Source organism: Artibeus jamaicensis, unplaced genomic scaffold, assembly GCF_021234435.1.
Source record: "Artibeus jamaicensis isolate MK-2021 breed Jamaican fruit bat unplaced genomic scaffold, CSHL_Jam_final scaffold_833, whole genome shotgun sequence".
NCBI lineage: Eukaryota > Metazoa > Chordata > Mammalia > Chiroptera > Phyllostomidae > Artibeus > Artibeus jamaicensis.
In genome coordinates, this window is record NW_026522056.1 from 20,816,207 (window position 1) to 20,842,547 (window position 26,341).

Here is a 26,341-nt window from a genome sequence, read left to right on the forward strand (position 1 = left end):
TTCTATTTCATTTACCTGATCTTAGTTACGTCACTGCATTTACCTGATCTTATTTATGGCACTGGCCTAGGTATGCAACAAGGAAACTCAGAAACACAGTCTTTTTTCCTCGGAAAAAAATACACCCAGATAAAAATATCAGGATTTGTTTCTAAGGAAGAAGGGAAAGCTTGATATTAGAGAAGACAACAGCAGTCTCTGCCACTCAGGATAAGAACAATATTACCCTGATCACAGCACATCAGGACTGATGGAATATGAAAATGAGCAATCTCTTCATTCCATCACTCATTCTGAGGCTGAGTGAGCTCACTCTGGGAGGTAATAAGCTGGATGAAGGATTGCACGGTGACTCAGTGACAGTGTCCAGAAAGAACACAAATTCATTGTAATAAATGACTTTATTTTTAAATCCCCTTTTAATGATATTACCTAAGTCTGTATTTTAAGGTTTTCATTTCTTGTTCTGTTCACCCCATTGGTTAACAGTCAGCCACTCTCCAACATGAAACATATTTGCCATTGTAAACACTGTCGGTAATCACTTACTAGCCACTTTACCAAAGGCAATAAATACAATTCTGTCACTTGTGCTATAGATAGTATTTTCTGAGTCTTTAGTTATTTTGTTACTGAGTCCATTTCATTGTTCTTTCTGTCTAAAATTTATCCTTTAAAGATGTATTTTGCCCCTCTGCAGTTATAGCCCACAGAAACATTAGAGCCAGTAATTTGTAAGCTTGTGTTTTTATTAAAGGAAATTTGGTTTACATGGTCCTATCTCATTTAAACCAAAATCCTTAAGATACTAGAGTGCTAGTTAATATCTACGCATTCCTTAGGGCTTTTTCAATAGGCTTTTAAGGAACTTTTTATTTTTAGAAATAGGAAGCTGTGTGTTCTCAAAAGCACTCTAGTACGTGGCCACGGGCAGTGAAAGATTAGAATTAAAGTCCAGGCCAGTGAATTTTAAATGAACCCTAAATTAGAGTAAATTGTCTAGCTCCTAACTAAAGAGGTTTAGTCACAAAGAATAAAACACATAAAAGTAGATGCAGCATAAGGAAAGAAATCATCATCATTTAGTTGGGAAGGAGCTGAACTGGAAAAAAAATCTGCACAGTCACATTTACTTGCCACCTTCCAGGCATGAGTTCAAAGGGAAGCATAAGAATTCTTGAACAGACGCTTCTCCAAGGAGGACATACAGAGGATCCAGAGACACATGAAGAGATGCTCAATATCATTAGCTATCAGAGAGATGCAAATTAAAACCACAATGAGATACCACTTTACACCGGTCAGGATGGCTATCATAAACAAAGCAACAAACAACAAATGTTGGAGAGGGTGTGGGGAAAAGGGGTCCTGAGTTCACTGTTGGTGGGATTGCAGACTGGTACAACCATTATGGAAAACAGTATGAAATTTTCTCAGAAAAATAAAAATCGACCTGCCTTTTGACCCAGCAATTCCACTGCTAGGATTATATCTTAAGAATCCTAAAACATCAATATCAAAGAACCTATACACCACAATGTTCATAGCAGCACAATTTACAATAGCCAAGAGATGGAAGCAACCCAGGTGCCCGTCAGTAAATGAATGGATCAAAAAACTGTGGTACATATACACAATGGAATTCTATGCAGCAGAGAGAAAGAAGGAGCTACTACCCTCTGCAACAACATGGATGGAACTGGAAAGCATTATGCTGAGTGAAATAGGCCAGGTGTTGAAAGACAAATACCATATGATCTCACCTTTAACAGGAAGTTAAACAACAAAATAAACAAGCAAGCAGAATAAAAACAAAGACACTGAAATAGAGAACAAGGGGACAGTGACCAGAGGGGAGAGGGAAGGGAATTTAAGTGGGAAAAAGGGGGAGGGATTTGGAGAAACAAGTATGAAGGACACAGGGATGAGGACTAGGGGGGGAGGAAAGGGGAGGGAGGTGGGGAGCACGGGGTGGGGGGGGCTGGGATGGGAGAAATGGACAAAAAACTATACTTGAAAAATAACTAAATAAAATTTAAAAAAAAAGAATTCCTTCCTGCTCTTTAGAACCTTAGACTTACCTCAATCCCAGAGCCCTTTGAAAATGATTTAGTAGGGAATTCCAAATTTTATGAACATGTCTTCTCATGAGAAAATGTGTATCCTGAGTTGGTAAGTGAAAGTAAAAAGACTACAGGCTTTACATAGAATCTAGAAAAAACAATCTTTTTTAAAATAATGTACATAAGCATGCTTATTATATAGAAGTTCTAGAATATATACACCTAAACATTAATAGTAAATATCTTTGGTGGTATAATTGTGAGGATCCCTCCTTTTTTCTTGTCTATATATTTTTAAAAATATGTACAGTTTTTCTAGTCGCCAGAGGGGTGGGGGAGGGGGATAAGAGGGAAAAGAAGGAGAAGGGTCATCAAGGAGCACGTATGAAGGACCCATGGACAGAGGCAATGGGGGAGAGGATTGAATGGGGGGGGTGGAGGTGGGTGGGGCAGGGGAGAGTAATGGGGGGAAATGGGAGCAGCTGTAATTGAGCAACAATAACAAATATATGTACAGTTCTCCTGAGCAGAAAAAGAAAACATTTTTGCTTTAATTTTAAAAGACCCACTTATCTGATGCCAAACAAATGGTTCTAAAGGAAATAAAACAGGCTAACTCTCAAATGCACATTATCGTGAATGAACAAAATTCATCCAATGACTGGTTTATATTGTGTGGACAGAAAATCTACGGTATGAAAGTTACAGCTCCAGTTATTCAACAAAACATTTACCACTTCCAAAGTATCAGGATTTGCCTACTCCCATTTTTGCAAAATTTACAAGAACAAAAACCTACTCTGTTTTCCAGATGTCCACATGATGGTACTATTACTTTTACTATGGTAAATTGGGGAATCTATAAAAAACTAGAGTACTAAGAAGTTCATATTAATTTATTAGCATTTAAAATTAAATATGTATTTGTTATATTTGCATGTTAATAGCACAAGTAAATGACATATATTATTTATTCAGTCTATAGGCAATGACAATGTTCTTGGCACATCTTGATTGATACTGATTATTAGTAATTCCAAATGTCCAGAGGCCTGAGATCCACAGAGTGGGAACGTCTCCTATACCCACTAGCGGCCTTGCCTCTGCACTGTGTTACCTGCACCCGAATTATCTGCTCCTTACTTCATAAAAGGGACTTTTTCAAGGAGTCAGTCTTAACCTTACACCTTCATTCCCTTTCTGCCCAAATTTTCTATCATGTGCCTGCCCCCTTTTTCTGCCAAGGAGCAGAAGATGTGATAAGAGATGAGACCCAGAAAAAGCCCCAAATCAGAGAATTTAGTGGGGGCGGGGAAACCCAGTTTGCGGCGATGTCTCACGCAGCACAGATGAAACAGCGGTGCTGGCCTTGTGCTTCGAAGTCCTTCTCCATGTCGTTCCACATGCCCTTGAACTTTCTCAGTCACGGGCTGCAGCCAGTGCTCATGCGGGCACTGCTGCCTCAAATCCATTGTGTGATCTGTCCTTCCTCACACACTAGGAATCTAGTTTGAACACAGACTCTGTGCCCTGTGTCCCCTTCTGGTCAAACCCAGTAAAGTGACAGCAGGGCCCAACAGAAATCTGCAACCACTGAGCTGAGAATCTTCTTGGAAAACAGTTCACCTATGCAGGATTCAAACACTTCATTCAGGTATGGGGAGGGCCCAGAACTGCCTCTTGCGAGGCTGGTTTGCACAACAAGCCAAGGGCCTTCCAAAAAAGAAGGACACTCTACAGCCTTAGGAGCAGACTGTCCACAGTTCTTAGGACATTTGAACATGAATGGTGATTGAGTGCTATGTCAGTTACGTTTGTTCCCAGACCACGTTCAAAGGCAAAAGAGGACTGTGAGCCAGAGGTGAAAGTCCTGCACCCTGAAATCTCTGTACATCACTGGGGCACAGAGGCGTCACCTCAAGAGCCCCTCCAGTATATTAGGACTCAAAGGGAAGTGAGGCAGAGCAGAGCTGAGTCAGGCCAAGATCAGTGTCCAAAGGTGAATAGAAATGAAGACTTCGTGCTTGTCATTGAGATTTATTGGGTTTATGAAACAACTTACCAAATCTTAAGCCACCAAAAAAATAAAAGAAGTGAGAGTTGGTATTTCTAGCCTCTTTGTGGCCAACCTGCTTTAGAAAAAGAGCAGAAGACTTAGGGTCACCACTGTCTCATCAGTTCTGATGTGTGAAAAGCCCAAGGATGTGGCCCAAGATAAATAAAGTTCAGATGCCTGAACTTCAGACTTAAGACATTGTACCAACCCTAAAATCATACCCCCAAATCCACTCTTAAATTATATAAATTCCTTCCTTGGGCAATTTCTGGGCTTCCTCATTCTAGATGTCTACCTCCTCTGATCAAATGATTTTAGGAACTTACTGCACTTTGTAGGGAAATTTCACTGGAGAAAGTAGCTCCTCCTCTCAGTTCGTCCATCATCTGCTTGTGTATACATAAGCATGAATGAGCAGGAGACCAGCGGCCAAGACCCAGGCTGCATCATTCCCTCCTGAGGACTGGCCCCTGACCACTGTGTACTGAGCAAGGTACCATGTCCAGCTCCCGCAGGCAGGCTTGCCTAGGGCCTAGCCAGCCCCCCATATTGTTGACTGCCTTCCCCCGGAACCTTTCCAGAGGCTGTGAGTGAGACTTTCATCAAGCTCCAGGACCTATGCCTGGCCTGCTCCCCACGCCTTCTATAAGGGTGACTGCTCAGACATATGGGGTTGGGGAGTCCAGAAGCAATAGCCTAAGAGACAGAGAGTATAGGGATGTTACCAAGGGAGAAGAGGACCAAGTTCAGAATAGGCTCCACCACTGCCGTAGTTTCCTGCTGCGGATGCATGGAACAAAGTGCCACAAGCTGAAGAGCTTCAAACAGTACACAGTTATTCTCTTACAGTTCTGGAAGTCAGAAGGCCCAAATCAGGCTCGCTGGACTAAAGGCAACATGTCAGCAGGACGGGTTCCTTCCAGAGGCTGGTTCTTTCGGGTGAATCTATTTCCTTGTCTTTCCCACTGTAGAGGCACATACGTTCCTTGGCAGGTGGCCCCTCCTCCACCAGAGCCAGCAGCACAGCATCTTGCTTCTGTCCCCGCAGTGTCTTCTGTGATCAAACTTCCCCATCCCCCTCCGCCGTACAAGGACCCTGTGATCGGTGACACATGAAGCCCACCAGGATAATCCCAGATAATCTCCCCAGATGGATAGTCTTCACTTTATCATATTAGCAAAGTCCTCTTTGCCAAATAAGGTCGTTCACAGGTTTCTGGTATTAAACCATGGATGATTTGGGAGGGATCATATTCAGCCAAGCGCAACTACCAAGTAAGGATGCATATGGTTGAATTAGGCAGGATTCTTTAAGGAATAGAACTAGTAGAGATATATACTATTTTCATAAACTACATTATATTATGTTACTTAATACTTTATGTTACATACACACACACATACACAAGGTGGAAGAAAAGTAGGTTTACAGTTGTGAGTGTGCAAAACACAGAGTTTACTCTTGCATTATTATCAACTATTATATTATTTTCCATATAAACAACTGTATGTATGATACACACACATACAGTATTGGCTCAGGCAATTACAGAGGCTGAGAAGTCCTTAGACCTGCTTTCTCAATCTGAAGGTCCAGGAAAGCCCGTGGTGTGGTTTGGTGGCCTGACATCTTGAGAGCCGATTCTATAGACACCAGTCTGAGTCTGAAGGCCTGAGAGCCAGGAGCACTGAGTGGAAGGTTGAGCCCTGCGCTCAAACAGTCAGGCAGAGAGTGAATCCTCCACCTTTTTTGTTTGGTTCCAGCCCTCAGTGGAATGGATGATGCCCACTGTCACGGGGCAGGGCAACGGCTTTACTCAGTCCACCAACTGAAACAGCCTAGAATCTCTTCTAGAAACAGCCTCACAGTTATAATAATGAAATAACGTTTAACCAGCTATCTGGACTTCCCTTGGCTCAGTCAAACTGATACATAAAATTAATGATCACCGTTGTATAAAATATTGTATAGTCTGATAGACATATTATATGCTATAGATATATAGCATATAATTTTTAGATTGCAAAAGTCTATATTTGACTACTAATGGGAATAAAATAAGCAAATTCTTGACACTCTAACCTGTCTTTTTTTTAAAGATTTTTATTTATTTATTTTTAGAAGGGGGGTGAGGGAGAAACAAAGAGAGAGAAACATCAGTATGTGGCTGCCTCTCACATGGCCCCCACTGGGGACCTGGCCTGCAACCCAGGTATGTCCCTTGGGAGTCAAACTGGTGACCCTTCCGTTTGCAGCCTACGCTCAATCCACTGAGCTACACCAGCCAGGGCATTAGTCTTTTTTCTTAGAAGTACAGTGTTTCTATTGATTAATAGACTCGGTAGACTCTAATTTCCATCTTCACTTGAAATACTCCTGAGTAAACCAAATCAGTCTTGTTCATCTACCTTTTTCTTCTTTTGCCACATAAGGTGGATTTGTCCTGCTCTAATTGCAGCAGATTAGTCTTGAATTATTAAAGTTTGAATGTGTCCCTTGGCTTCAGGGATACAAAAATCTATAGTTCATAAGGCATCTGTTTCTGTAGATGGGAGAGTGGTGGCAGTTATTGGGTCCACAGCGCAAAACCCAATGGGCCTTTGAATCCATAAAAGAATGTGGACCACATCACACAGTTCAGGTTTGTGGGTGAAACTAGGAGGCAACATAAGAGAATTAGAAGGCATTAACACATTTTGTTGATGGAAATGGTCATGCAACATGATAGAACCTAACTCATCAACATTTACATAATTCCGATTTTTATTATATTCTAAAAGGCAAAAGTTTTAGTTTATTAAAAATTGGAAAAAGCCTTTAAAACACTTTCTTTTAAAACTAAACACACTGGCCCTGGCTGGTGTAGCTCAGTGGACTGAGCGCGGGCCTGTGAAGCAAAGGGTCACTGGTTCAATTCCCAGTCAGGGCACATGCCTGGGTTGCAGGCCTGGTTCCCAGTGGGGGACACGTGAGAGGCAACCACACATTGATGTTTCTCTAGCTCTCTTTCTCCTTCCCTTCCCCTCTCTCTAAAAATAAATAAATAAAATATTAAAAAAACTAAACACACTGTAATTATTATTTGAAGTCAACATTAAAAATTTTCCAAAAAATCAAACTCAGAAGGTAGTAGAATGTAGTAAGAAGAACATTAGATTTGCTGCAAAAAAATTACAGAATTTTTGCTCTGGTTATGCTGCTGTGCTCATTAAGGCAGTAGTTTGACTTCTCTGAGCTTCCATTTCTCTATTTATAAAACATGAATTATGTTGCCTCTGAAAGATGATGCCATAAGTAAAAGGAAATCTGCACACTGAATGCTTTGTGAGTTGCTACACAAGAAGATGTTATTATGAAGATCCACCATGAGCCATAACTTACCCACAAATACACACTTTGTTAATTATATGTGTATTTTAGTAGTTTAAAATTTTGTTCGTGTTCCCAGAGTGACGTTAGAAAGAACTCTCCTGTAGCCCCAGAGGACAACTCTAAATGCTCACCAGGCTGGTAGAGTTACTATGGGAGCTTCAACATGGAAGGAAATACCCACTTCAAGACATGAAAGCAGCTCCAGGAGAAAGAATGTGGTTATTGCGTCAAAGTGGCTGAAGCGAATGACATCAAAGTTGGCCATTTCATTGGGTGTGAAGGTGGTCTGAGGAGCAGTTACAGAGATTGTTTACTTGAATGGGAGTTCGAGAGCAGAGAAACCGGAGGAGAAAACAGCAATTCCAACCAGCAGGATCTACAAATGTGTCCATTTCACACATATGAAGTGCTTTTAATTGAAAAGTTTTCCCTTTTATCCAAGTGTCTGTTTCTAGGAAGTTGACATGAGATGTACTCATGTTCTGGTATGCTTAAATTTTATATAAGTAAAAAGGGACTAATACGATTTTTAAGTACACAAATGTTCATCAGAGAATTATCATAGCAACAAAAAGAAAAACTACATAAACACTCAATTATAGTTAGAGAACTATTATCTTTCTTATATATAATTAAAATACTGCACATAATAATTTCATCAAATGCACTGTATAAAAATGCTAAATTCCATAATAGTATATCCTGTCTAAATTTAATTTTAGAGTAACAAATGCAATTTTAAATATAAAATTGAATGAAAATAAAATATAAATATAAATACATTCTACACATTTTATCTAAAAAGACTTAGACCAAAATAGAATTAGTGGTTCTTTTTCAGAGCCAGGTCATTTTAAAAATTATTTTCCCCTTTTCGTTTGTATTTTTCCCAATTTTTTACAACAAACATGTATTAATTTTGTAATTAAGAAAAGAACCCCCTAAAAGTGAAATAACACACTGAGGCAAAGTAATAAATGTCCGACGTGCCAAAGACCAGTTCTGTCTCATAGTAACGCACTTTCTCATTGTCCATGTTGTTCTGCGTGCTAGGCTCTGTGGATTGAACAAGGTCATGACTTACATGTCATTCATCAAAATGAATGTTTAAAATATCTTTCTATTCAATACCATTTCAAAGGGACTCAGCAAAATGCCTGCTTGAACGCATCCCACACCCTGTCCGGGAGGACGCTGAGGGCTTTTATGAGGCCACTGCCGAAGACGAGGAAACAGGCCCCAGAGGGTTCTCAAGTGAATTGCACCGATTTGATTCCAGTCCGCAGCACCTGGACGGCGCTTCCACAAACTATGCTAACACAATCTCTCTGATGCAGCGATTTTCAAACTTTTTCAACTCATGGCACATATGCACTAAATATTGAAATTCTGCAGCACACCAAAAGCTGTATAATAGTTGGCCAATCTGACAAAAATAGGTATAATTTTGATTCATTCACACCGGACGGCTATTGTTATGTTGGCTGTTGTCATTTTTTTATTTGACAGTCCAAGGGAAAAGAGGTCAGTGCCCCAGACTAAGAAGTCAGGAGGTGCAGGTTTTAAAACCTCCTGTGGTTCACCGGTGGGCAATCACTGGTCTAATGCATCTCCATCATCTTCCCATATGACTTATGGGATGAACTTGTATAAATATTTTCAAGCCATATGACCATTTTTATTGGTTTATATTGAAATTTTTTAACCCCTGAGAAAAAAGGCTCCTATAATCTTAAGCTCTCAATGGACCACTAATGCTTTTAAATAATTTTAAAGTTTTTAATTAATTAAAAAAATTACAGTGCTAGCTTCAGCTTTGTCAGAGAAGATACCTTAATTTTGAAAAAATAAACTTAGTAACTATGCGTTGTTTCTAAGTTTCAGGAATTTATTAGGCAAAGTCCTTCCTCCAGATGAACTCCCACTTACAGGTTTACATCAGATTCAGTGGAAACTTAAACACAGGGGATGGTTCTGAGGAAGGGCAAGGAATTGGGAATTCACAGGGGAGCCATGAAAAATCCAAGGCTGCTTTAGCATGATACAAGGGAAGCAAGGCAATCAGTAGAGTTCACAATGAATTGGAACATCTTGATAGACTTTTCAGAAAGTTAAACACTTTTGTATTTATAAAGATATAAAGATATAAAGTATATAAAGATATAAAGTAAAGTATCTAATTTTTATCCCCTCCTCTTTACTCATTCAAGTTATTCAGCTAACTTTATCAGTGCTCTAAGAATCCCACTATTTTAGGAGCTGCTTTATCTACCCAATCTTATTTATTACAATGTATCCCCTTACTATGAAACTATTTCATGGAATTCTTTACTAAAATGTGAGTTCTTTTCAAGATGTTTGAATAATTCTATGATGGAGTCCCAAATGCACCCAGGATTGTCCTAAATCCCAGATGTGAATTGCCCCTGCACACACCAGAGCAATGGTGCCAGGGAATGAAATTGTGAGTCTCTCCTAAAGTTCTCCTGTGAGGGACAGTGCCTTATTTGAGTGTATGCTTTCATTTTGGAGAAGAATATCACAAGCTTCTAAAGTGGGTATAAAATGACAAATTGTTCCACGACTGCTTTTATCTGTAAGACAAGGGAGTCGAACAAAATTATTTTTAAGTTCCCTTCCATTTTTAAAACACTGTGATTCTATTCTTTTCACTCACGACATGACAGCAATGGCTGCCCAGGGCCACAGCAGCATCCCAAGAATGTTTTTTAATGACCATCAACTGCCAACTATCATTTTGCGTGTCGACGGCTCGGAAGGAGGCTTAAGGTCCATCTGGGATTTTTAGAAAGCAAGTCGCTAGACACCCAAACTAAAGTAAAGCTATCCTTTTGAGGTTGCTTCACAAATGTCTTTTTTTTTAATTTGAATAACTAGAGAAAGGATTTCTTGCAGTATTTCTTAATTATTTATTCTCAAACACAAGCGATGAAAGTAAAAATAACCCATCTTTCATGCCAGTTGTCACAAAGGAAAACGCATCTCAAAATATTCCTGAGAAGTTATCATGGTGAAGACAAAACATGTCCTGCAAAGCAAGCAGCCAAGCAACACTATCCTCCTCTGCAAATAGCCATTTGCCTTAAAATACTTTCTGAAAAAAGGAAGTCTTTACGGGCTGGGAGAGGGGGGGGGAATGGAAGAAGGAGAAAGATGGAAGGTACTAGATGGCATTTGAATACTGGATCTCAAGGATTCTGTAAAAGTCCATGAAGATGTTCCGAGGTTCTGAGCACAAGAAGTACTGCCCTCGGGCCCAAGTGGCCACAGAGGGAGGAGCCACGGAGTCGTCCTACTTCCACCCAGAACAGCGAACACAGCAGCAGCATCTTAAAGCAGCAGCTTCTTCGGACTTAGCCACAGCAGACCTCCGAGAGGAATCTGGAAGAAAAGTACATTAGGAGCAGTGTTGCTGGGCAAGGCATCTCCATACTGGGGCTCCCTGGGGGAGCCTGGGAAGGGACTGGCCCTGAGGCTCTGCCTGGGTAGGTTGGCATTTGGAGATAACTAGATTTGTGTGTCAATGTTCATAGGATCACATTTTTACTTGCAAGATAATGAAGGTTGAATAGGTATACGAACTAGCAAACAAACTTCGAAAGCAATTTCTATTAACATTTTACTCTACATAACGATGCAGATGTCCTCCATATCGCTAATAAGGAGATTAAATTTGAGGCCAAACTAAAATTTGTTTTTCAGAGTGAGTTGAGTTGCCATGTTAAAGTAGAGACATAGAAAAATTATTATTGATGTCTGAACATCACAATTGTACTTTAGAGAAGCATTATCCCTGGCCATTAACTCTGGAAACTAGACAACTTCAATTCAATTCTCTGGCTTCAGGGGTTTTTTTTTACAAAATTAAAAAAAAATAAATACTGTGATCATGTGATACCTAAAACCTCCTATGATTATAATATTTCAAATATTCGATGATTCTGTCTACCGAATCTAAGAATATATGCATTTAAAGATATATATATACTCAAATAATCTTATATATAACATATGATTATATATATATATTCAACATACGTGGTTATATATTCAAATATAATTACATCTCTATATATAATCAAAGACAGAGTTGGTCATTTGGAAGTTCAGTCTTCTGATCACTTGGCTACCTTTACCTTTGATATTTTACATCAACAATTATATTCATCAGCATCCCTAGAGAACTAGTAAACTCCTGTTACAGTTAGTCTGACTTCCTGGTTTTCTGAAAAGGATATATATGAGTCAAAATTCCTAGCTACAGGCATTATAAAAATCAATACCTTCACATTCTGATTTCAGTCTTTAATTTGAAAAACTACTTCCATATAGGCCCATAAAAGTCTGAGAAATTTTCCACTTCACCTATTTAAGATCTCAGTCACGTCCTGTGCAGCACAGTGTCTGACAATCAGTAATAGAGAAAAGGCTCCAAAACACTGGGCTTCTTTGGGAGGAAGACGCCCTGCGTGGACTCCAGTATTCTGTTTTGGTTTAATCAGTCATTCGACACACGTCACGTGCACAGAGTTAGTGTTTGTAGGTTATGCCAGTTCATTCACACAGCGTTCGAGCATATCAAGTCTCACTGAAATTTTAATTTGCTTCACTAATGGAACTCATTTTATTTCTTTTAAGCTCTGCCTTTGATTATTACATAGTGACACAGGAAAAACAGTGATAAAGCACTTTAATTGATGGCACCCCCAGGACATTTGTTACACTTGCTATAAAGTAATTATTCATTCAACTATAATAAGTGCTTATTAAAATGAACTCAACACATACTAGAAAATCTGTAAGTCAATTTAGTGATTAGAAAAGCTATGGTCGGTTAAGGTAGCAACAGCAACAACCTATCCATTTAGATAATGCGATCTGCCCTGCTCTTCATGTTATCTCCATGTTATTATGCCCTGTGTGTTGTGAGCCCCTCTGCTCAGTTATTTCAAACAGGCGTCCTCGTTATACAAAAAGTGTAAATGGCTGTAAACAACTCCCTCAGGGGTCCCTTCATGCTGGAGATGACCATTCAGCTCCAGGCCGAGTGGAAATGTCTACTCTGCTGGACGAGACGCCTGCCTGGAGAGCAGATTCAGCTTTAGAGACAACATTAGCAATAAAGAAATTCTGTCCAAAAGGACTAATTCTAAGGCTCACACCAAAATCATCTTCTGGCTGCCTCTGCCGAGCTATCCCACTGGCTGCAGGCAAGGACTACAATAAACACAGAAGGCGATGCTATGGTACAAGAGGAGGGAGAACGGTGGGTTTTAATAAGCAGACAATGCAGCGGACATTTTTGCCTCTATGTTTTGAAGGAAATTGGCCTCTAACAGGGAGAAAAGGAAGTTTACTTTTGAACTTTTGGGGGGACTGTCTAAAAGGAGGTTACATAATCAAACCAAGAGAAAGCACATCAGGGGTTCAAGGAAACTGAGACTTGATTTTCCTTGGTCTTCATTTTCTGAAGTCATCTCGTCTGCCCAGTTCACTTACTCCCTCGATCCCATACTCTCTAATTTCTTTGTTATTCTGGAATAGTTGTTCTGGAATAATATTAGTAATAATGATTGCCTCACAAGTGATGTTTAAATTAAGTTCTACTAGAAAAGTTTGATGACTTGGAAGAAAGGAAGTTTTCCCCCCACACAAACACATACTGTCCTGTTTATTCATCTTAGCTGACGTATCAGTCATTTATATTTTAGCAAAATCCAAACGATGCCTGTGCATAACTGCCCACTCCTACATCATAGGCTCATTGTATGTTGGCACACTTTCAACTGCAAGCTCTCTGTTGCTCAGAATGTAAACATTCTGAGGTGCACTTTTCTAGCTTGTCTTTGGGGAATATACTGGGTCAGTCCTGACTTACAGAGCAGAGAATTACGACTCAGTGTGGGAGACCTGCTGGGTCAGATGAACTCCAGCCACTGATAACCCGCATGTCAGCTTTTGTTTCCTTTCCTTCAGCAATAAAATCTCTTCCATTCGTACTACAAAAGATTAATTTATGAGGGCCCTGTCTTGCTTTACTTGGTTCGGTGAATAGAGAGTTGTTCTGTTCATCAGCTCCAGAATAAGAAGAGTCAAAATTTAAAGTAAATAATTGGGATTAAAAATGTGTTTTTTAAAATAAACTGGACTTTCTAGAATTTATATGCATAAGTTCATGACTTTTCACCTTTTATTAATACAATAATAAAATTGAGGTTTTTTCAGACCCCTAATTTTTTAACAGTTTACTTGATATCCTTTAGAGAGAGATCTTTAACCAGAATTTCCTGCCTTTTCCCTTCCCTTATAGCCCCCAAAGCTAGACTGAATGAGAAAAGCAGAATTCATAGGTGGATTTAAAGGAGTCCATTAAAACACCGAAATGATAGGCTAAATTTGCTTCTCACCTATATGTGCATTCAGGCTATTGTCTGCAAACAATAGAAACCAATTCTGGCAAACTCGAGTAGGAAAGAAATTTACTGGAAGGAAATTGGATAGGTTGCTGAATGTAATGGAAAAATACTGCAGAGCCTAGAATTGGTTATACTGAGTAAAACCAAGGGAAACTAGGCAACTAAAATAACAACAAAAATTGGACCACAGAAAGAGACTGGTTAGGACCCCGCTGCAGACAGACAGTACTTCACCACTGAAAGTGCAGCTCTCGCTGGTCCGGAACGTTGAATGCTGCTGCCGAATGTGCCTCCAGAATCCATGCAAGGGGACCCCGGTTTCTTTGGAACACTGGCTCCCCATCGAAAGCCCCAGGCCTAGACAGGATGATTCGGTTGGGGAGCCTCAACTACGTGCCAGCATTCTGTCTGTGCAGCACGGAGGGCGCAAGGGGCCTTCGCAGATCCCGGGTTCCACGCTGAGGGGGTTCCATTGCCATGAAAACTTGTACAGTGGCAGCTCCCGCAACAGAAGTCACTGGGAAGCTTTAAAGTAAAAAAAGTGTGCATAATTAATGTAATGATATCATTACTTACATATACATATCATTTGGAAACAGTACATTTTACTGGGAAGACACTTCATAGTTTTTATCAGATTCTTATAAATATTGATTTCCCAGCCAGCCTAAGAATCACTATTGTATGGAGTCATAAAATGCACCTTATTTTATGTTTCAGAAAACCAAGACAAAGAAAATGAAGGCTTTCTTAAACATTAATTGTGAAGTAGTAACCAGTGGGCTATGAAATAAACACAATAATAACATAATTCAGGCTTCTAGAACACTAACAAGGCAAAATGCTAGGTAGTGTGATTGCTTCAATTCAGTATTAAATAAAATTAATAGGTTAATACCTGGGATACCAAGGGAAGATGGGGCTTGAACAACAGATTAGATTATGACAGGCAAAAGGAAGAGTAGCAAGGTGTGCCAAAAAAGTTATTGTGGTTCCTTATTGGGTTCAGAAATAATATCTGGTGACAGGAGAGAATTTAGAATAAGTATAAGGTAGCTCTTAAGGGTTACACCAAGGAGTTCAACTTTGGGCAAGTATTTTATCAAAGCAGTATTTTACAAAGACATGTCTGGTATTTCTATGAACAGATGACCTAGAGTACTGATAAGGAGAGTAAAAGAGAAGAGAAAAAATATTACAAAAATACTATAATAACACACGTCATACTGTTCACATTTCAATGACTTATATCACAGAATTTGCAAGAAGTTAAGCCAGGTCCCAAATTCAACTGTTCTGCTGTCAAATGATAGGCTCATTCGACCTATATATCATGCCATACACACTGTGTTCAAAGGGGAGATGAACTTGAATTTACACATGAGTTTCAGTTGGAAGTGATAACAGAGTATCAACATGGCATCATTCGTTCAGTAGCATGAATAAAGCTCAGAATAAATCTAAGACCAGAGATATAGATCACAGGGCAAGTAAAGAAAACAGAGCTCTTAGAGAAGACATCACTCTTTGCAGTGAAGAGGGCTTACAAATTATTTATTGACAGCGGGAGACAGAGCTATGGGGTCCAATCAATCCATGGAGGTCCAGAACCTTCTCCAGTCTTTTAAGCTTGGTGTAATAGCAGAGGGGATTGATGAGGAGGTAAAGGGGGGGTATTCCTCAGAATTGGCTCAATGGCCACAATTGATGGTCAAGGGGGAAAGAAGTCTAAGGTGTTGGGGAGAATTATATTGCCTGCTTAAAGAGGCAGAACCTGGAAGCAAGCCCTAAGAAGCATCACAGGTTGAGGGAAACAAAGAGGTAAGCACTGAGAGCGTGAGAGTGTGAAGAGTTCAGGGTGCACCTGCCCTAACACATTAACACCCATACTGCAGGGTGCGGGGAGAGAGGCTGGGTTAATGTGAGGTCGTCCGTGAGCAGCTTAGCCAAGTGCTAAGGTAGAGAAATGGGCTACGTGCTGTTGGAGGTGTGTCCATAGCATCATTAGTCCTGGAAGAGGAATTCCCTGGCACCATCACAGCACTGCAGGGAACACACTCGAACTCCCAGCTAGTGGGTGCTACCTTCTTCGTACCCCATGAGGCCAGCAGCTGTTCACTGGCGTCAACTCTGAAAGGAGCACCTCCTTTCTTGCACTAAATCACATGAAGACTTAAATCCCTCTGCACTACAAAATCCAGATACTCCTACATATCAAATAATTTCAAACCAAAAGGTTAGCCTCAGGGTCTTAAGGTTAACTGCAAGTCAGCTTTGTAAAGTCCATAAAACAGAAGGAATAAATAAAATGAGAAGCATGAACACAGCAGTCACTGGGAAGGGAACCAAGGCCTTTATTATACACGATCCAGACAATTAGGAAGGAAAGATAATATAAAACTCGACAAAAAATGCATTATTTTTTAAGAAAGAGTTTTAAGAGATTAAGCGAGTAGTGCTCTTTATCTGTAAAAGGCACTATCAGGTATGCCAGGAACATGGCTGTTAATTGGGTCAGGATTATCCTCTTCTGTTTTATTGGTGACTGAGCTACTAGTAGAAGATACTAAGAAAATAGAAGCCTGCTTTGAAGCAAGTACATAAAGGAAGTCTTGAAAAGGTAGAAGCCATAATCCTCAGTCCTGGTACCAAGCATTGCAATCTTGTAAAAGAGCGAACATTTTTCAGTGAGGCCACAGGAAAAATGATAGGGAGGTTCAAAGCACCTCTTTTAATGTAATTGTTAAGGCCCAGTAGAAGTGGCAAGATTTTAAAAAAGAAAAGAAATGAAAGAAAGAAATCACATTTGCCAAGAATATATTGGGGAGTTCTCTTAGCAACGGTGAGGAAGTTAAAGCATTACCCTCCGACAGTCAGTTACTACTGGGACCTTGCAATGGGCGTCTGTCCAATTAATTTACTATTTCCTTTTATTATGCCGACACCATTAAAAGGCATTTGTTTTATGGACTGAGGGATGATAACAAAGGATTATTTTACCCAAATCTGTAATGTTGATTAAAGAACTGTTAGTAACAATAAAGGAAGAGAACAAATAAAATTAGACATCAAGCTTGATAAACTAGGGAACTGAGCTGGACGTGGGGCCGGCTTTACTAGGAAGCCGCAGCAGTCCCTGCTTCTCCAGAGGGGAGCCGCATTGCTCCAGGGAGGGGTTAACATCCCTCCATGTCCCCAGGAGCCAGTGCGCAGGAAGAACTGGCTTTCCAGCCTCACCAGGGCACAACCTGCCTAGTAGCTGGGATTACTAGGGGGAAGAATAAAACTGGGGCAAGCCTTGCTGGGCTCCGGGGCAGTACAAGCCAAGATTTGGTGGGGGGGGGGGGGGGGGGGGAGGGCCTTCTACCAGCACATGCGCAGTAGAAACCAGATGAGGCAGTAAAACTTTGGGGCATGTGCAGTAGGATCCAAAGCTGTGACACAAAGGGGCCCAGTCTAGCCTGGGAAAATCTAGGAAAACAGTAATACTAGATAAACTCCAGAAGAAAATATATGGAGGGTTATGAGGGACCCAGAGCAGTTGCTACTAGAGCCCCCTGCCCTCCACATCGCCAGGACGTATTATTTCCCCTCACCCCAATCAATCATGCAGCTCCGCTTGCGCTTCTCCCAGGTGGGTGCCCTTTGAAGTTTTTTTCCCGTGACACCGCAAGAACTCATTTTCACCAGCACCAGAACTGCAGCCCTTCAGTGCTTCACCTGCACAGTTCATAAGTTCAGGAGTGAAGTCTCTCCCTGACACCCAGCCTTCTCCCAGCCCTGCGGCCTCCACCAAGAAAGTGTTAGGACCGGGAGATAAAAGATGCTAACCGGCTGCAAGGGCAGTGGGCACTCGAGGACACTCACTGCGCACAGCGCCGTCTTCAGAAAGAAACATCTGCAAAGAAAGATGGGGGCCAACCTGCTGGTCTTTTTACTTCCATGAAACAGATGTGAATCGAGCCGCTGTCAGGATCTCCGCCGTGAACTCAGTCTGAATGAGGGAAGACCTGCGTGTCCTCTTCCACCGTGTGTATACACCCAACACACAGACAGCACACACACACACACACACACACACACACACACTGCTTCCCTTTTTTTCCAATATTAACAATATAAATATACCAAAAGGAAAGTAAACCTGTCTCCAGAGAAATGTTCACAATCTAGAAAGAAAGAACAAGTCAGGAAATGACTAAACACCGTTTTTTTAGTGGAAAATCTGATAGTTTTTACAGCATGAAGCAAGATACATGGTAAAGGTTTGGGGCTTTTTGTTTGTTTGTTTGTTTGTTTGTTTGTTTGCTCTTAATTTAGTTGAAAAATATTTACTGATGCTCAATGGCCATAAAATTGCCAGGAGATACAAGGACAAACAAGACATAGTTTCTCTTTTCCACCTTATGCAAGAGAATTATACTCACATCAAATTTCTGGTTTGCACTAACCCAGTAAAGTTATTTTATTCTATTTCTTCCACAAACAAATGAGAAGCATTTATAATGTTGACTAGTCTGGCAGTATTACCTGCAAATGAGTTTACTTATCACCAAAGACAAGGTTTAGTCCCACAAATGAACTTACAGTATGGTCTGGAAATGGACCCAAAAGCGCAGTCCGATAATACCATGGCAGAAATATTTGGCACACACGTTGGCAGAGCACCAGGTCACAACTCTGTCTGCAGGGACATCAGACTGTTTTCCAGACTGAGATGCTGGAGCTGATTGTGCAGCGGGGGGAGAAGATGGGGAACTCCAGGCCCTGGAGGCTCATTTTCACAGGGTGGGACTGCGGCGGGCCCAGGGCAGCCATCAGTCTCCAGGGCTGCATATACCAGAGACCGGGCCTGGATGGGTGCACAAATTGTCTGCTTCCCTTCCATGCTGCAGAAGAATAAACTTAATGTGTAAAGTTATGGACATGAGAGCGAATATTACTACTTATTTTAGTTCTAGAAAATATCAGCTTTCATCCTTGTCTGTGATAGGAGAAAAATACTTTGCTTCTCTTACAGTCCCATTTTCGAAAGAAAATGCAGCTGAATTTACTGTAAAAAGGAGGATATGAGAAGTTCAATTTTCATTTGCTGACTGAGATACAGCAGTGCTATAAATACACAGAGCGATGTGATTTCTTTTTACTTTTACAACAAAGGTGTAATGAAAGCTAGACTAAAGTCATGTTCTCAATCATTAGGTTAGAAAACATACACTAGATATGTGATATGCACTTTTAAATCTGTATTTCAGTGGTATACAATTTTAATGGGAATTCAGCAAAAAAAAATTCAAGATTTTCAGTTGAGCAGTGTCAGAAAATCTTCTTTGGATCAAACACAACAAACCTAATTAATCTGTATTATCAGATCAAATCAACTCAGTGTTTAATATTATCTAGGTTTCTAGTAAACTCTGAAATTCTAGAACTGTGTCTGGGTCTCTTAAGTCCAGTCCTGCGTCTCCAAAGCTTTTCCAGACAGATGGACAGATGGACAGTGGTTCCGTAATCACGCAGTGTGGAATTACTTTGACCCTGTATTCGATGTCACCATATCACAATTATATAGTGTAGATGCACAGCCAACATCTGTATTTGGGGAGAGATACACATTTCCCTTTCTTCGGAACTATCCGTTACCTTCTTTGGTTCAAGTTGTTTTCTCAGGCAAATGTCTGTATTTTTCCTGAACTCAAATGAGTTATGAGATATGGGCAGGCCTAAGGTGCTTTCAGATTTGGAAATAAATAGTACCTGAGACCATATGATTATGCTTTTTATCGAAAAATATTAATGTAATTTTAAAGCCATGCCTGAATGACAGTCTTTGCACAAATAAATGTCTATTTTTCCTTCTCTATCCCACAATAATATTAAATGTTCTGATTATCCTGCAAATAAGTAGTGCACCTCAGAGACAATGCGCACCTAACAAATGCTACCAACTTGTGGGCAAAATAAGTTTGAGTTTTGTGATTGAAGGTTATATCAAGCAGTCAGTGGGGAGGCAATAAATTTGCCAAAAGTGTAATAAAGGGGCTATTTCTGAGGTGAGGGCAAGTTAGAGGAAACCATAGGTGTCGGAGCAGTATCCTGGAGATGGGAATGATGGGGTTCAGTTACCACTCCTGGACTTGCAGGGGTACTGGGGAAGGGACAGAACTCTGGGGTGAGGGGTGGGGAGAGGGGAGGAGAGAGAGAGAGAGCTTGTAAAGAGATGCAACCAGCTTACTGCCTTTCTTCGATGTATTTTAATGAGTTGGGCCCAACTCAAAGCCTGAAGTAAAGAGAGACTCAGTATGTGAAACCCAGAGGTCAACCTGCAGAGCAGGGGAAGAATGTATCTGGAGGAACAAAAGGAAGATATCTTACACAGCAATAGAAACTTAAGACTTGAAGTTTCACTCCTATCCCTGAATATAACAAGACTCAAACTTTCTTTTCAGTGATTGGAATCATTACGGTCTAGCTAGTTTCCTAGCAAGCTCGATGATTACAATACAATATTGTTGTCTATATCTCCTGCACTGGCCATTAGATCTCTAGGGCTTACGTCCTACTCTTTGCAAGTTTATGGTCTTAAACATTTGTCCTTTCTCCCCATCCCCATCCTCTGGTAACCACAGTTTTACTTTCTGTTTGTATAAGTTTGGCATTTTTAGATTCCACACATAAGTGTCACCGTACAATACCTATCTTTGTCTGGCTCACCTAACTTAGCCTAATATGTTCAAGATTCATTGGCTGGGTCAAAGCAACTATTTAACATATCTTTAAAAGGCAAGAAAAAGAACGTTTTCTCAACTCCCAAGGTTAAAAGGCTTTAATACATAAAATGTACATAATTTTCCAAAACTATCTTTTGGTTCTGAGTGTGTTTGTGTGTGTGTTTCTGTCTTTACTGTCATGTGCTGGACACATCAGGAAACCTTGAAGTGGTTAGAGGAACAATAACAAGGAAAATCCCATACTATCGGAATACTCAGTTCAGAATTATAAAAAGGTCAATATTAGGGAACACGTCAGCTCAGATTCAGTTAGGTCAGTGGCCAAAAAGTTTGTTTCTTGAACAACAGAGGAAGCAACAGGATTAGATATTTATTTTACCCCCTGTTCATTTTTAATGAACAGTTTTCCAGTCTCTCCTCATCTCAGGTTTAGAATAATTTCTGAGTCCCGACCAAAACAAGGTCACCTTGTTACATTACTACAACAGCTATTTTAACTAAGTTGGATGTTCCAATAAGCATTCATATTTTGGAGGTCACAGACAGTGAAGAAACGAGCTACAAAGGGGTCTGATGATAAGAAAGGAAGATGGGGAAAGACACGTAACCAGAGGAGTTTTTTAAAAGCCTTTAGGTCACCCACTTCAAACCAGGCAGGGAGATTAGCTGCCTTCTCTAGAGAGAAGACTGTCATATTGATCATGTGACAAAAATACGACAAACTGAGGGGAGTAACAACAAACAACTGATACGATGGAACCTATCTGATAAATGTATGTCTCTTGGAAATTTCACATTGTGAAATAAGAATGAAATTCACAAGAGATGGGGTTATTAATAACTCCGCTTGAAATGTGGCATCTTGAAAAATGTCTGATGACCCTCTCAGGTGTGACTGCAATTCTTAATAAGCTGCTTCCCATAGAAAACATTTGTAATCTGTTTTTAACAATGGTTATTAAATGGCCCTAGGCCCTTTTATTGCTGTTGCTGTTTTTTCCATTTGCATTTTATTACCAAACATTACAGATTGGAAGAACTACTTAGGCATCGCAAGTGGGAGATGTTGTATGACTTCACATGTAGCTACAGAACATTAATGAGCCCACTCTTTCTCAAAGATACTTAGGTAATAAACTAAAATAAGGATCTTGCTAGACTGATATAAATAGCTTCTTCCTGAATGTAAGTTTCTGAAGAGACTCTATTTCCTCATCTATAAAAAATAAAGATAATATCTATGTCACAGAGTTTAAGTGAAAATTAAACCATGTAATAATGTATGTGAGGTACCTAGCTGAATTGAAAGGTAAACTTTATAAATGATATTTTAATATATTCTGTAACAATGATGACATTAGTTATCATTGGACTTGAATTCAAATGCACAGTTGGTGATTATAGTGTTAAATAAGAATAACAACTATTTCTAAGCCAGAGGGTCTTCCTGATCAGGGGCCAGTAAGTATACTTGGAATATTTATTTAAGAACTACTAACAGACATATAACTTGTCTTTAACAAAATTAAGAATTTTTCTTAAAATTGTTTCAGTTCAAATCCCAAATTTCTGCCATTGCTACATGGGAACTCCTAGTATTATAAGTCACATTCCTGTCCTGGTTTTCTATATTTGTCACCTGATCTCTCCCACTGTTGTAAAGTAAAAAAGGAAAATCAACTCACTTCATCACTGGAAAAACTCACCGCAGATAACAAGAGAAAAAGGAAATGAATGTAAACAGTACATTTTCCTATCGGGCTCAGCTTCAGGTAAAGAAGCCACTGTAGTTATATTAACTGACTGCTAGTAGTGCTGATACTTACATTCTGTCAGTGAATCCATTCTGTCCACGTCAGTGACACCTCTCCCCACTGTCTCCTCCCTCCTCCCCTCTGGCTATTATTAGATTGTTCTTAGTTTCAATGTCTCTGATTATATATATATTTTTGCTTTTTTTCTTTTGTTGATTATGTTCCACTTAAAGGTGAGATCATTTTAGGTGATTCATTTAAACTATGTTTATAGCAATTCAGGTAACGAAAGTAAATCCATACAGTAGGAACACTCAGTGGCTTACTTCTTACAAGATTTGATGTGAGACATTGAGAATTGAGTTCAGTTGAAAAGATACGAACAAATCTAGTGTTGAACTTATGCCATAGCATTTAGGAGCTAGAAGGGATTTAAGAAATATGCTAGCTAATCCAACTCCTTAATTCAACAAAAATGTAAGTCTGGGTAAGTTAAGATCACAGATCTAAATGGTCATAGTTCATGGCATGACCATAAAATTTAAGAACTAGAACATAACATTCTTTCCAGTTCTTCCTTCTTCTTCACTATAAAATGATTCATTCAGTAAGTATTTATTGAACACGTGTGTGTATGCCAGACATTCAAAATAATATGTGAACTTGGCCTATAAGTAGCTGACAGTCAAGGGGCTGACATATGTCACTATTAGGCAATAACCAGAAAAGTATGCTCAAAAGATAGTCACAGTTGTTTTAATAATAGAAAACCACATAAAATGTCATAGCAAGTCAGACCTTCTGATACAAACCCCTTATCTTGAGAAAAGCTGGTATAATTCACCCAGAAGGCAATCTACAAACTTTTTTCTCTGAAAGGTCCGCCAATCACCAGAACACTATGCCAATTCAGGGTGCGTACATTTCTGAAACTTTAAGCAGGCTTACAATGGGGGACCCAATGAAAACCAGAATGATCTTCTGGAGGGAGAACCCCTTCTAGCCCAGGCTTCCACTGCTAGGTGAGGGCTAGGTGAGCGTTCTAGGAAGCCATCTGGATCAGTGTGCCAGCTGGCATTGTGGTGAGAGGCTGTGTTCAGGCCTCAGTAAATTTGTTTTGAAAATTCTTTCAACATGTTCGCCCAGTTCATGATGAGTGATTTATGAGCGCACCTGCCCACACCTCACTGAGTGTTCAGCAGTTTTTGACCCAAAACAGCATGACCCCCATGACCCACCCTTCCTATTTACCCAATCCCACTCCAAATAACTTTGTTCTGTTGCCCTGGATGAAAAATGTCCTTAAAGGGACATGTTTGTTGATGTGGAAGAGGTGAAACAAAAAAACAGCAGAAGCACTCAAAGGCATCAAAATCAGCAAGTTCAAAAACTGTTTTGAACCATAGAAAAAAATATCTTAATAGGTGCATTGCATCAAGTGGAGGGTACTTTGAAGGGGACTAAAGTTTAAACATGTAAGAATAAATATATGCACTTTTTAATAAATTAGTTCTGGTGTTTCTTTGCCCCCCATCCCCCCCCAGTGCTTTTTGTATGGTAGACTTACTTTAAGAGATGGCAAAAGTATCAACATCCTGCCTCTAAAGTTTGGTATGTGTTTATGTCTCTCCTTCATGCTCACAGAAACATTAATATTATTTCCTCCCACTCAAATACAAACTGATACGCAGTTGTGTTATTCTCATGGCTGCCCATCATCATCACTCAAAACCGTGAAAGACATTACTTTCCATGTATCTTTTCAAATACATTCTCTGATCTGCATGGTCTGAAAATAATATTCCTGATGAAGATCATCTCAGTATTGACATCTAGGAGATTTATAGGTGATATATATATGAACCATGGCTTCATATTTTCAACTCTAGTTAGTTGTTTATCTGAATGACCAGCTATTCTATATTACTATTCTACATATGTATCCGTGTTGGTGTATAAGTTTTAGAAAGTTTTTAAAAATACATTAACTTGACATCCCAGAAAAGTGAGTCTAAGTGAGAAGATAAAATTGTAAAACATTTTTCTCTTTCTAATTTAAGTAAATTTCCAATTAAGAATAACCCTGATTATTTGTGGATGGTTAAGTAAAATGGAAAATCAAGGTTGGAGTATGAATACATTATAACACTCATTTCTCAATTACATTCCTGTTTATTTGGGTAACTATCTCATATTTTCCATCTATTTTGTATGTGTAGAAGTTAAGTTTTGCCCATATCTTGATTATGGTATAAAATTATTTTTACCCCCCCCTCCTATATTCCTAAATAGAGTCTCACAGAAGTGACGCTTGCTTCAGTGTGGTTGGTTAGGGTAATGGTATGGGTGTAATAATTTATTTTCACCTAAAATGTCACATGGTGTACCTGAGTGTGATGTGTTATTGAATTATATACATCTGATTTTTTAGTTAAAGATTTTGTAATAAAAAGGAGCATTATTAGTGCCGGACCCTGTATGTCATTTTGAAAGTGTCATGGCCATTGTTTGGGCACAAATGTTCAGTGTTTGTGAATTTTTGTTATTGCCAAATGCATGACATTTCCATTAAAATTTTGATGCCTTCAATTTCATTGTCAGTATTTACCCATGTATAAAAGGTGAACTTCTAAATAGAACTTCACTGGTGAATGCTCCCAAACATTAAGGAAGAATTAACACCAATCCTTCTCAATTTCTTCAAAAAAGTGGAAGAAGAAATACCTTTTAAATCAGCCTATTAAGTAAGAATTACCCTCATATCAAGCCAGACAAAGGCAACCCAAAGGAAAAAAACTATAAGCTAATATGCTTCATGTATATAGATGCAAATCCACAAGAAAATTTGGAAGTGTGTTAAAAGGATTGTATACAATGACTAAGTGAAATTTATTCTATGAATGTAAAGGTGGTTCAGCAGACAAAAAGCAATCAACACAAGACACCACATTAATAGAATGGTGTGGGAATAACATGAACGTATCACCAGATCAAAAACAGCATTTTTAAAAATCCAGCACTTTTTCATGATACAAGACATTCAGAAAATTCAACAAACAAGGAAAAGAATTACTTCCTCAGTCTGATGAAGGCATTGAGTAAGAACTCACAGCTAACATCATATCAATAGTGAAAAACCGAAAACTTTCTGATCAATAATCAGATAGATGCTCCTTTGACTAATTCTATTCTTCACTGTACTCAAAGTTCTAGCCAGGATAATTAGATAAGAGAAAGAAATATAATAGCATCCAAATTGGAAAGAAAGAAGTAAAATCAATGTTTTTTCCACAAATGGCATGATCTTATTTGTACAAAATCCTGAAGAAGTCACAGAAAAATCTATTACAGCTAATAAATTCAGCAAACCTTCAAGATCAACAGTCAAAAACCAGCTGTGTTTTTATAGACTAACAATGAACAATTCAAAAATTGAAAACAGAGAGGTATAGATGACCTTGGATTTGGCATGGAGTCTTATAAATGACACCTAAAGCACTAAAAAATAGATAAATTGGACTTCACCAAATTAAAATGTGTGTGCATTAAAGAACACTATCAAGAAAGTGAAAAACAATTTATAGAAGAGAATATTTGCAAAACCTTTGTCTGATAAAGATTTAGCTATACAATAGAACATTATTCAGCTTTAAAAAATGGAGTACTGATAAACGCCTTAACATGGATGAATCTTCAAAATATTATACTAAGTGAAAATAGCCAGACACAAAGTCATATGATATATGATTCCATTTATATCAAATGTCTGGACTAGGTAAACCCATAGAGCCATAACACAGATCAGTTGTTGACAAGGCTGTAAAGAGAGCAGAGTGAAAAGGGACTGACTTGTGGGTCCGGGCTCTCTTTTGGGGCTGCTACAAATGTTTTAGCACTAGAGAGACTTGATATTTACACAACATTATG